At 39.1% G+C, this 12,874-nt stretch overlaps 1 long non-coding RNA gene across 2 annotated transcripts in view; it reads left to right on the forward strand.

Moving 5' to 3' along the window:
• The window catches only part of LOC140727815 (uncharacterized), a 56,457-nt gene that overhangs the window by 20,946 nt on the left and 22,637 nt on the right, over positions 1-12,874 (forward strand). For both annotated transcript variants that reach the window (XR_012098941.1, XR_012098942.1), the window contains exon 2: positions 9,922-10,093. This is a non-coding gene — a long non-coding RNA (uncharacterized lncRNA). The remainder of the gene's footprint in view (positions 1-9,921; positions 10,094-12,874) is intronic.

The following is a 12,874-nucleotide window of genomic DNA, read 5'->3' on the forward strand; positions in this document are numbered from 1 at the left end:
ACTCACGTGTCCTTTTCTAGCATCCCTTCATTTCTCCCTTTCCTCTCGCTGTCTCTCTCCCTTCCTCCAAACTCTGTTGACTTGTAACTGTTGGTGCAGTTGGTGATATTTACTGACATTCTGGTTCATACTCAAATTAATAAAGGCATGCAGTCTGAGAAGTGTATATTCACTTTGCTAAGAGAGCAACAAATTAATGTGTATGCAAAAGTTATCAATCAACAATTAGTGCTAAGGGGAGTCATTGTGCTAAAAGAAATAGATCTGTACATTACACCAAGTGTGGCCTCACCAACATGTTATATACTATAACTTCCCTATCCTATACTCAATGCCCTGTTTTTACACATTGGAAGTTTGGTCTCTCTGAAAAACATACTTACTGAACATGTAACAGAATTGTGACATTTCAAGACTCATGCTACTGCATTCCAAATATCACCAGACTGGTCCAGATCCAGATTCTTAATTGAAAATCATTATATCTGGCTCAAGAGACAAGTATTGGCATTTGAAGATCTATTGAATCTTAGAACAATGTAACATGGAAACAGGCTCTTTTGGCCCAACTCATCCCTGTTGATCAAGTTGCATTAAAGCTAGTCTCATTTGCCAGCACTTGACCCATATCCCTCTAAATCGTTCTTACCCATGGATGTGTCTAAGTGTATTTTAAATTTTCTTCTCATTGCCAACTTAAGTCAAAGCTGGGAATGGAATAATTTGAGCGAGTATCAATAATGGCAATGTTATGTCTATTTCCAAGGGTTCTGATATAGCTTAGCATTATTCAATGCCTATGACCACACTTACATGAAAAATTCAGGAAATTAGAAGTTCTTTATATAAGTGAATGAGCCAGCTTATTGAGAGAGATTATCGAGTAACCTATGTGCCATCAATGATACTTTCAACTTAGAAATATCAAACAATGCATATAAATTTGTGAGTTTTGTTCTCTACATCAGTGGCTTATGAGCATGAGTAAATGTTTTGTTCCCCTCTTCAAGAGGGTCATCGATCACCCCTGTAATTGCAGATTAATTAAGGTTATTGATTTCATTGGTGGTGACTTGGTACAAAATTTTGGCATTGAAGTAATCATTAGCCATTGTATGTAATGTGGCCATTCACTCAAAATCCTGCAACAACAGATGAATGCAGTAACTAGCCTCCCACTTGAAGAGGATTCCCTCATGAAACTCAACTCATCAGGGAAGCACATTAACCTCTTTTACAAAATCTTAATGCCTTTTGTCATTATTTACTTTGCCCTTTTTGATTTCCAACAGGTTTTTGTCACCATGTTTGATGCTACTGGTGCTAACAATGAGTCAGCCTCAATGGTAATCCCAGCATTCTTCGCATCTTTTTTGTGCTCCCACAGTCAAACAGTACAGCAGAAATCAATTGTCCACCTGCTTTGCTTTCTGCAAAAAAAAGTGCTTATATCTCGTCAACACACACAAAATGCTGGTGGAACGCAGCAGGCCAGGCAGCATCTATAGGGAGAAGCGCTGTCGACGTTTCGGGCTGAGACCCTTCGTCAGGACTAACTGAAAGGAAAGATAGTAAGAGATTTGAAAGTAGGAGGGGGAGGGGAAAATGTGAAATGACAGGAGAAGACCGGAGGGGGTGGGGTGAAGCTGAGAGCCGGAAAGGTGATTGGCAAAAGGGATACAGAGCTAGAGAAGGGAAAGGATCATGGGACGGGAGGCCTAGAGAGAAAGAAAGGGGGAGTGGAGCACCAGAGAGAGATGGAGAATAGGCAGAGTGATGGGCAGAGATAGAGAAAGAAAAAAAAGGGAGGGGAAAAAAAAACAAATAAAAGCTCCATTGCCTTGTGCTTCCTGTAGATTTCTGAGAGATCTGTGGTGTTTGATGACACCGGTGTGGAACACATGGACTTCACTAAAAGAGGTACAGGAGGGGGAAACAGAGAGCTGTGATTCTGACTCGGTCATCCAGATTAGTTCTGGGTATGAATATTGAAGTGACAAGAATGTGGACTGAGGGCTGGCTGACTTTTCCACCACTGACCCCGATTAGTTGCTTAGTGTACCCCTCACAAAATCACTCCAAAATCAAGCAAGACAAATCCCAAGGTAGCAATCAACTTCACATTAGAGACCATTCTTGGTCACTGCTGGAATGCCAATGGCCACCACCACATCAGTCAAATTAAATGTTCGCAAGTGGCCTACATGAATCTAAAACTGGCTGAAGCCAGATTTTCAAGGGCAAGAGCTTCTGTGGCTGCTCGATAAAGGACATTGGTAGCGTTCAAAGGAAATGGCAGTAACCTTCCAGCACTAAGATCGCAACCACACAGGGATTATAGATTGTGACTATAGATTTTCAAATGAGAACAGTGCCAAGATATGCAATTTTATAGACAAAAGACTTAACTTTCTGTTCATTGATCATTTGATTTCACATAACCAGTCATTAAAAGATATTCAAGTGCTTTGCCATTTTGGATACATAACATTCTTCAGTGTCACCATGGCATTGAAATCACTGGCACAATTGTATGCCCTGTGATGGCTTGTGGGAAAGAGAACCAATATCACACTTTTCATATGAAGGAAACCTTGGTTGCCACTGGAGAGCTTCAAACTTTTCTCTTAAAAAGCAAACAAAGTATGGTTTTATTGCAGTGAACACATTGTTAAGCAATTTTACTGTTGCCATGGCTGTTATTTATTCCAGCTATGACTGAGTATAATCTCTCACATGAAGCTGATTCCTAACTTGGGATCATGCAGGGAAACATTGTATTCACTGTTATTAAACTCTCTTATGATTCATAACCACTGTACGTTAATGGAGTGGAAATACTTCCTGTTGATGAAAAGATCCACAATATTTCCCCAATGGAAAACGAGAAATGTTAGGAACACCTAGTGCTTTTGATGCCACTCTCTTTTCACCAAAACCAAAAATAAAAATCGTTATTTCAGGAGTAGAACACCTTGGTGATTTTTACATTGCTGCAATGAACACAAATTGAGAAATACGACATAGATTTGCTGCCATGTGGAATCAGAGTCAGGATCAGATTTAATATCACTGACATATGTCGTGAAATTTGTTAACTTTGTGGCAGCAGTACAATGATAATATAGGGGAAAACTCTGAATTACAGGATATATACCGGTACATATATATATATATCTCAAATAGTTAAATAAGTAGTGTAAAAGCATAAATTTTTAAAAAGTCGTGAATATCGTGCCTTGAAGATGTCTTGGATACTGTGGAGGCTGGTATCCATGATGGAGGTGACTAATTTTAACTCTCTCTGCACCTTACTTCGATCCTGTGCAGTAGCCCTCCCACCCCACCCCACCCCAGTACCAGTTGGTGATGTAGCCAGTCAGACTGCTCTCCATGGTACATCTGTAGACATTTTCGAGTGTCTTAGGTGACATTCCAAGTATCCTCAAACTCCTAATGAAATATGGCCACTGCCTTGCCTTCTTTGTAGCTGCATCGATATCCTGGGACCAGGTTAGATCCTCAGAAATATTAACATCCAGGAACTTGAAATTGATTACTCCCTGATATCCATTTCAGAATCAGAATCAAGTTTATTATCACTGCTATGTGCCATGAAACTTGTTAACTCAGCAGCAGCAGTTCAATGCAATACATAATATAGAAGAAAAAAACAAAATAAAATAATAATAATAATAGTAAATAAATAAATAAATTATAGTATACATATATTGAATAGATTAAAATCGTGCAAAAACAGAAATAATATTTATTTTAAAAGTGAGGTAGTGTCCAAGGGTTCAATGTCCATTTAGGAATCAATGGCAGAGGGGAAGAAGCTGTTCCTGAATCACTGAGTGTGTGTCTTCAGGTTTCTGTGCCTCCTACCTGATGGTAACAGTGAGAGAAGGGCATGCTCTGGGTACTTGCTTTAGGTCGCATCTGGAATTTCCAGTTGGTGGACGATTTCCCTGCACGCTGCTCTGACATATTGGGAAATCATGTACTCAGCAGGTTACGGCAGTGGTTTGCCTTTGTCTTCGGCCAGGTGAGTTTAAAGAGGTCACACCCCCCCACCCCCCGCAGTGGATGACCAGGACGTCTACGTGTCTTGTCATGCTCTTAGCGCTCCATCAACCCCTGCTGGCCTGCCTTCTTGACCATTGGCCCATTAATCGGTTTCCTCCACTTAATCTGCCAGGGCCAGACTTCACACGCTGGGATAGGCAAATCCCCTACCTCACCAAGGGTCGAACACTTGTTGGCTACCCTCACCTGGTTTGGCCCGTCTGCCGAGACGGTTTACCGAGGTGTGGCTACTGCGCTTGCTACAGCTACTTGGAGCCACAGGTGAGAGCTGAGCACCAGGTGGTGTATGGGGTGTCTCGGGAGGGGTAGCATCTCTGGTAGGGGGCTTGCCTGGGTGCTGGAGGTCCTTAATAATGGATGCTGCCTTTCTGAAACAGTGCTCTCTGCAGATGTCCTGGGTACTTTATAGGCTAGTATCCAAGATGGAGATGACTAGATTTACTCCCTCTGCAGCTTCTTTTGGTCCTGTGCAGTAGCCACCCCCCCCCCCCACCCCCATACCAGACAGTGATGCAGCCTGTCAGAATACTCTCCATGGTACATCTATAGAAGTTTTTGAGTGTATTTGTTGACATGCCAAATCTCTTCAAACTCCTAATGAAGAACAGTTGCTGTCTTGCCTTCTTTATAACTGCATCGATATGTTGTGACTGGGTTAGATCCTCAGAGATCTTGACACCCAGGAACTTGAAACTGTTCACTCTCTCCACTTCTGATCCCTCTATGAGGATTGGTATATGCTCCTTTGTCTTATCCTTCCTGAAGTCCACAATCAGCTCTTTCATCTTACTGATGTTGAGTGCCAGGTTGTTGCTGTAGCACCACTCCACTAGTTGGCATATCTCATTCCTGTTATGCCTTCTCGTCACCACCTGAGATTCTACTAACAATGGTTGAATCGTCAGGAAATTTATAGATGGTATTTGAGCTATGCCTAGCCACACAGTCATGGGTATATAGAGAGTAGAGCAGTGGGCTAAGCATACACCCCTGAGGTGCACTAGTGTTGATCATCAGTGAGGAGGATATGTTATCAACAATTTGCACAGATTGTGTTCTTCCAGTTAGGAAGTCGAGGATCCAATTGTAGTGGGAGGTACAGAAGTTCAGGTCCTGCAACTTCTTAATCAGGATTGTGGGTATGTCGGTAGTAAATGCTGAGCTATAGTCGATAAACAACATCCTGACATAGGTGTTTGTGTTGTCCAGGTGGTCTAAAGCCTTGTGGAGAGCCATTGAGATTGTGTCTGCCATTGACCTATTGTGGCAATAGGCAAATTGCAATAGGTCCAGGTTCTTGCTGAAGTAGGAGTTCAGTCTAGTCATGACCAACTTCTCAAAGCATTTCATCATTGTAAATGTGAGTGCTACTGGGCAATAGTCATAAGGCAGCTCACATTATTCTTCTTAGGCACTGGTATAATTGTTGCCTTTTTGAAGCAAGTGGGCACTCCTGCCTGTAGCAGTGAGAGGTTGAAAATGTCCTTGAATACTCCCGCCAGTTGGTTGGCACAGGTTTTCAGAGCTTTACCAGGTACTCCATTGGGACCTTCCATCTTGCAAGGGTTCACTCTCTTTAAAGACAGCCTAACATCAGCCTCTGTGACAGAGATCACAGGGTCATCAGGTGCAGTAGGGATCTTCACAGCTGTAGTTATATTCTCCCTTTCAAAGCAGACAGAAAAGGCATTGAGTTCATCTGGTAGTGAAGCATCGCTGCCATTCATGCTATTGGGTGTCGCTTTGTAGGAAGTAATATCTTGCAAACCCAATCAAAGTTGTCGTACATCCAATGTCACCTTCAACCTTGTTTGAAATTGTGTCTTCACTCTTGAAATTGCCCACCACAAATCATACCTGGTTTTTCAGTACAGCCTTCAATGCCACAGATCTAGCCTTCAGCAGACGATGTACCTCCTGATTCATCCAAGGCTTTTGGTTTGGGAATGTACAATAAGTCTTTGTAGGCACACACTCATCCACACAGGTTTTAATGAAGTCGATAACAACTGCAGTATACTCATTCAGATTCGAAGATGAATCCCTGAATCTTTGCTCCCTCTATAAGGATTGCTGTGTGATCCCTTGTCTTACTCACGCTTTTTGGTCTTACTGACATTGAGTGCAAGGTTGCTGCTGCAGCACCACTCAACTAGCTGGTATATCTCATGCCTATACGACCTATCATCACCATTTGAGATTCTGCCAACAATGGGTGTATCATCAGCAAATTTATTGATGATCAGTGACCATCAAATGACCAGGAAACATGAGTCATTGTCACCTTGTCCTCCATGGAGTGAGTAGTCAACACATGTGAATATGGCTGAAGATCATGGAATTTCACTGATCTATGTGGTGACAGCCTGTAGATGAATACATTGCTCTTCATATAATACGGGTGTCTTTGATGCCACTGGGCCTACATTCTTGGCTCCTGCTTTGAGGACCATTACCCTGTTTGAATGGTCTGCTACACCTTTTCAGAGGCCATGTCATCACTGAGGCACCCATCAAGTAAATATTTCCCCGACTAAATTCTGGTAAAAATGATTCTTATTGGCAATAGAATGTTCTTTGGGCTTTCGAAAGAAGTTTAGCAAACAGCAATCAGTTTTATGGGAAATCCTGATGATAGCAGAGTCCCCATTTAAATAGCAAAAAAAACATAAGAACATAATCTAATGAACTCTAAGTTCTTTAGAGACTTTACTGCTATGTGGAGTGTTGAGCTCCAAGTTATATTGGTGTGTGCAGAAACCAGTGCTATGTGGCCATTGACATCATTAGGCATGGGGAAGCAACTCGGACATATTAACATGGATGATGATCAGAAAGGCCCTACTTCATGATTTGCTCAATTTCACGCAATTTTCGCCAAGTGATCTAATCCAAGTAAAATTGATTGTGGATGCAATGCACAAAAAATCAACAGGATCCAATTTTCAAGTTAAATTGATATATATCATCATCAAATAACATAAAATTATATTTTGAATTAAATTTTATTAACTTATTTAAGGTAATATTTTGGTTTATGTGCTGTGTATGATATATGCATGTTTTCTGGGTGCGCCCTAGTTCGGAGGAACATTTTTTCATTTGGTTGTGTGTATATATATACTTGGCATAGTAATCCACGTTTTCAAGAATTCTCACTTAATTTAAATGTTTTCCTTGAGACAGTTTTATTTTCATGTAAGTAAAAGGGAAGGCTAGCTAATGGATTAATGGATTTCTACATGGCTATTCTCTTGTTTATATTGGAAGAGGATGCCAAGGAAGAAACAGCAGGCAACCATGGCAACCATGGAACATATAATTGCATATTTGGAGATCAAGACCTCTGCACATACCCAGCCAATAGAACTTATAAATCAAGAAGATAATTCTTCATTATATCCATAATAGTACTATTCCTTTGTCTTTAGTAGTACTTATGTGAACGTTCTTGTACCTACAAGATATTCCAATAAACTGTGCATTATGTGAAGCATATTATGAGAACAAAGATGGCATTAAATTAGGTATTTTTTTGCGAATAAGTAATTTTTTTTTGCATTCGTACAATCATGGTGTCATAGATATTTAAGGCAGTTCCTTTAACCTTTTGTTCAGTCAGATCTGCTTCCCAGGTTTTGACTCTTACTTAGGGTTTGGGTTGATCAACTTTCTTCTCTTGTGGTAAGCCTGGCTTTGGTGCTGTCAGATGACTTCCAGCCTCTCTCCCACCAAGCATCTTTGTTCCAGATGGCATATTTTTTTTCTGCTGTCACTTGACTTCCAGCCTTCTCTCCCACCAAGCATCTTTGTTCCAGGCAATACGTTTCTTCCCCAAACCTTGAAGACCTATTCCTGCAAACTTCAGAGCATAACTTCTTGTCAATATTCTCCACAATGTCTTCCTTCAATATCTCCCACTGCTCTGGCACCATTTGAACTTCAGTCGTTCTTGATCACATTTTCAGAAAAGCTCTACATGCCTGCACAATACCAATATATTGCTAACTCCCATCTTTTCATAAAAGAATTCCTGAAGTCTTAATGGAAATAGCATCAGTTTCTTTGCATTGCTTAAGAATGTCCCTAGCCACTTCTCCTACCTCTCCTTTATGTTTTCCTCATGAGATAATGAGGAATCATGTCATTTAAATTATTTGTATCAGGTAAGTAACTATCTAAAACAATCCTGCTCACTGAGGGATTTATCAATCATGCATTACAACTGTTTAACAATCATGCATTACAACAAAGAGCAGAAGTTCAAATGTGGTTTAAATGCTAACTCAGCACTGGCATAACAGAAAACAAAGACAATGAAATTTCAATGGGCCAGAAATAATTATATATGCAAATATTTAAGTAATTTTAGTAGAATAAAAAAATAGCAAATTAACTTTTCACTTGGTGAAAGAAACTACAGGGTTAATTGTGCCACTCAGGTTAAAGAGGAATAGAAAATCAGATGTGACATTGGGCCTGTTGAACTCTTAATACAGAGAACTAAACATAGTGTTAGCTTTCATAAGGTGCATCATCTCTCTTTTCTTGAACTAGGAATAAATTAGGTTACTGATTGAAAATTTGAAATGAACAAGATAATGAAGTTACCTTAAACTCTTCTAGAAATAATGATCTTGAAGTCTATAAAGGAGAATATATTGCATTGTACATTTTCCAATATAGCATCTTGCACTAGTACTTCCCTCATTAGAAGAAATCCTTATTGAGCGTGAGTGTAAACCCAGGTCATACTAGGCTGCCAACTTGTCTTATATATCTGCTAGTTGAAGTTGAGGTTTCTGTAAGAAAAAAATAGTTATGTCTCATCTGTTGCACTAATTTATGGGTTTGTTCATCTGCAGTTACTACTGTGGCTTCTTCTTCCAGACATTCTTCCTTTGTTTTCAGGAAAAGGTCTCTTAGCTACAAGTGGGGAAGTAATTTCATCCTTCATCTCATCAGGGGAGATTTGAAGAACTCCTCCACAACATTTTCTTTTCATTTTTCACTTTTTTTATGTGCATGACTCTTAAACTGAAGGCCATTAAGAAGTGTTGTCATGCCATGTACCCTGACTATAAAGGGAGAATTATCATGAGCTGATCTCATGCTCACCTGAAGTTACCTTTCTGTGCATAATATACACAATACATTCTGAATCTGCTGGATCAAGGACTGAATAAACAGAAACAGATAATCTTACTTTGGAAACAATTAATGCAGAATCAAACAATGGCAGAAATAAACAAGATGCGGCCAAGAAAACTAACTTTGGTTTTAAATAATAATAGGATGTTCTTGTATGTAAAGACAAAATCTTCCTGTATTTTTTTTGTGTGTTTGTTAAAAATTGATGAAGACTCAATTAGAAAAATGTAAATTATTTCTAATGTGCTCTAGAGGGCAGTATGGCCCATGACTACAGATAATATTACTAATTGCTGGTACTAATGCATAAAACAAAATGCCAGTTCTTTGGAATTAAATTTATAAATACGGTAGCTCATAATTTATGCAATGTTAAAAATGTTTAACGCCACATTGAAATGTGTACTGTAAATTTACTGTAGATCAATATGAATCAATGACTGAATGTGTTTATCTATTGAAAATGATTATGAATTTTTCTTGAAATCCATTGAGCTCAGCAAATGCCCATTTCCCATATGAAAGATCTTCACAGATTGTATTCCCACCCCAATATTCCAGGGCAATTTGGAGATATGTCTGCTTTGTTTAGTACCAACATTATTGTTGATATATACCAAATATATTGGCATCATGAACTTATATTTCTGATATTGTTGTCTTTTGTCCTTTTCCTTTTAGAAAGCCAAGAAATGTAAGCTGACCATGTAGTGGCAGAAGAGAATGAAGTGGTAGTGATCAGGACAGAGATCACCTGATTTAGTACTTCCAGCTATGATTCAGACACTGCACTGCACGTAGGAACGTGATCTCCACCTGCTGAGTCGTGAGTGGCCAGCAGTGATGGCAGAAGGTAGGACAGCTTGTACATGCATTACCTCAAGTTAATATGAAAGTTCAGCAAGCAATTAGGAAGGTAATCAATATGCTGATCTTTGTTGCAAGTTGCATTTGAATACCAAGTAGAGGTACCTTGCTCCAATTAAATAGAACCCTGTATCTGGAATGATATCTATGAATCTGGTCTCCCTTCTTAAAAAAAGAGATTAGGTGAAGTTAGTGTGTGTCCGTTATGGATTGAGCTGGGGGAAATTAAATTGGAGAACAAGGAATTGGCATAGAAATTTAAACAATACTTTGTTTTCATCTTCACAGTAGACAGAAAACCTCTTCGAAATAGTCCTGAATAAATAAAGAATTCAAAGTAATTATTGTTAATAAAAATACAATATTGGAGAAATTAATGGAAGTAATAGCTGGTAAACTTTCAGGATCTGATGACCTGCATTCTAGGGGTAAGAATGAGGTAATGATGAAGATAATGAGTACAATGTGTTTATCTTTCACAATACCATAGATTCAGTATTGTTCCCACGGATGTGAAGGTAGCAATGTAACTCTACTAATTAGGACAGAAGTAAGAGAGAAAACAATTGACTACTTAGCTGTTAGCCTGAAATGTCTAATCAGGTAAATGCTGGAATCCTTTACTAAGGAAGGGGTAATGATGCACTTAGAAAATCATAACAGGACTGGATTTATGAAATGGACATTGCATTGAACAAATCTAATGGGAATTATTGAAATTGTAAAACAGTAAGGTCAAACCAGTTAATCTGGACACTCAAAAGGCCTTCAATAAGTGGCTATACAAATGGTCATTAATTAAAATTAGAATGTAAATTATTACTGGTGTGAATTGATGATTGTTTAGCAGACAGAAAACAGTTGGAAGAAAGAGGTAATTTTACAGGATGGAAGATTATAACGGGCGTAGCACTGGGTTTGCTTACAGGGCTTCAGTTTTTCATGATCTATATCGATGAGTTGGAAATAATACACCTAATTTCCCTGTGTAACTCTGCTGATGATGTATGGATAAGGTAGACGGAATATACAGAAAACTCCTACAATGCAGCACTCCTGAGGTTTTGGAGATGCTGCCTTCGCAGATTTTCTGGACTATTGGATGTTATTTCAATATGGTAACATGCTTTATTTTCTTTTTTAAAATAAAAAAATGTACACAGTCATGCAATAAATTTTCCAGTGAACCTAAAGAAATTAACGCAGTACAGGAAATTGGCTCTCAGGAAGTTCAAAGAGAGCAAGGAATGCAGGGCCTCGTTCAGTTAAAGGAGACTAAGGGGCCCCAGTGAACTAGGTGTCAAACTATCGTTTTTCCAAACAATTGGAAAGCAGATAATCTAAGTTTTACTGTAATGTGGAAAATGCGTGGTCATTCATTTTTAGCTAATAAAGGTGTGGTTTTTTTTAAGCTGAGAGTGTTTTAAAGTTACTGGTGTTTACAGAAACCTGGGTATGCTTGCACATGATTCATTGATAACTAACATGCAGGCTCAGCAAGCAATTGTGGGGCCAAACATGATAGTTTTTTTTTGTCAGCATTGCAGTAAAAAGTAAGGATATCTTGCTCCAGTTAGTGGGACCATATCTGGCATGCTGATTCAGGACATGTCCCGCTGCTTAAGGATATATGACACTGAAAGTAGACATAGCACAAGGGACTGAAAGTCCTATTCCTGTTACTGTTTCTTATATACATCTAAGGGTCTCAGGTGTTTAAAATGCAAGGCCAGTTTCAGTGGTCCTGAGTGATGATTTCACTGCAGTATGCTACAGGAAAAGTCTAATATGCACACTAAAAAGTTTAGAGTGTCGGCAGTCAGTTACTGCAGGTTTTTCTTACAGTGTCACAAATGATGAGGGAGTGCAGCACCAGCCCTGCACAAGGGTTTGAGCAGAACTTTCCCTGCATACAGTTCACTGAGGAAGTAGTGGTGGCAATGTCCTTAGCAAACTTACAGGCTCTATCATCAAGCATAATGTGTTGACTAATGCCTCGGTTTCCACTGCTGCATAAGTGGAAACCACTTAACAACCTTGTGCTGCAGGGGAAGCTCAGAATGGAATTAAAAATCTCCAAGGCCTCAAACAACAAATGGTCTGCTGTCCACTTGACTCTCACCCACACAATTTACTCAAATCAGGGCATTTATGTTAACTATTAGTCTCCAAACATACGGGAACAGAAATCTTATTCTACTTAAGTGGTTTTTATACTTATAAGAATTTCAGTTTGGTTATTCTTTGGAGCCTTGCAGTTATTGCTAACAAAAGTTGGGTTGGGAAGAAAGGGTGCATTAAAGAAACTTGCACTCAGTGCATTATCACTTTCACAAGCATTCACTGCACAGTCCTAACCATTACAATAAATATTATAATTGCAAGCTCCCTTCAATTATGCTGATTGAATTTATGCTATCAATGAATATGAAGGACACTGTGAAGTGATAAGTAGTTATCAAAATAGTTACTGTGACTGACTCTAAACCTTTCAACATCAGCACGGCCAATAATTTTTTGAGGCTTGGTTGAGTTTAGTTAGTATGATTAGGCAGCCAGATTTTAGCAATGAAATTGATGACATTGCAACGTTTTTCAAGTACCTTGGTGTATGATACCAGCAATATATTATGCAACATCAGAATCAGAGCTAAAACATTAACTGAGAATAAGCAAAAACTCAAGGCTCATTTGAAAGGGGCAAAGAACTTCATCATGTTAGATATATGAGTTCTGGTCAGTACTTCAGATCTTGTAGCCCCTTAAA

The sequence above is a fragment of the Hemitrygon akajei genome, chromosome 5 (assembly GCF_048418815.1).
Source record: "Hemitrygon akajei chromosome 5, sHemAka1.3, whole genome shotgun sequence".
Taxonomy (NCBI): domain Eukaryota; kingdom Metazoa; phylum Chordata; class Chondrichthyes; order Myliobatiformes; family Dasyatidae; genus Hemitrygon; species Hemitrygon akajei.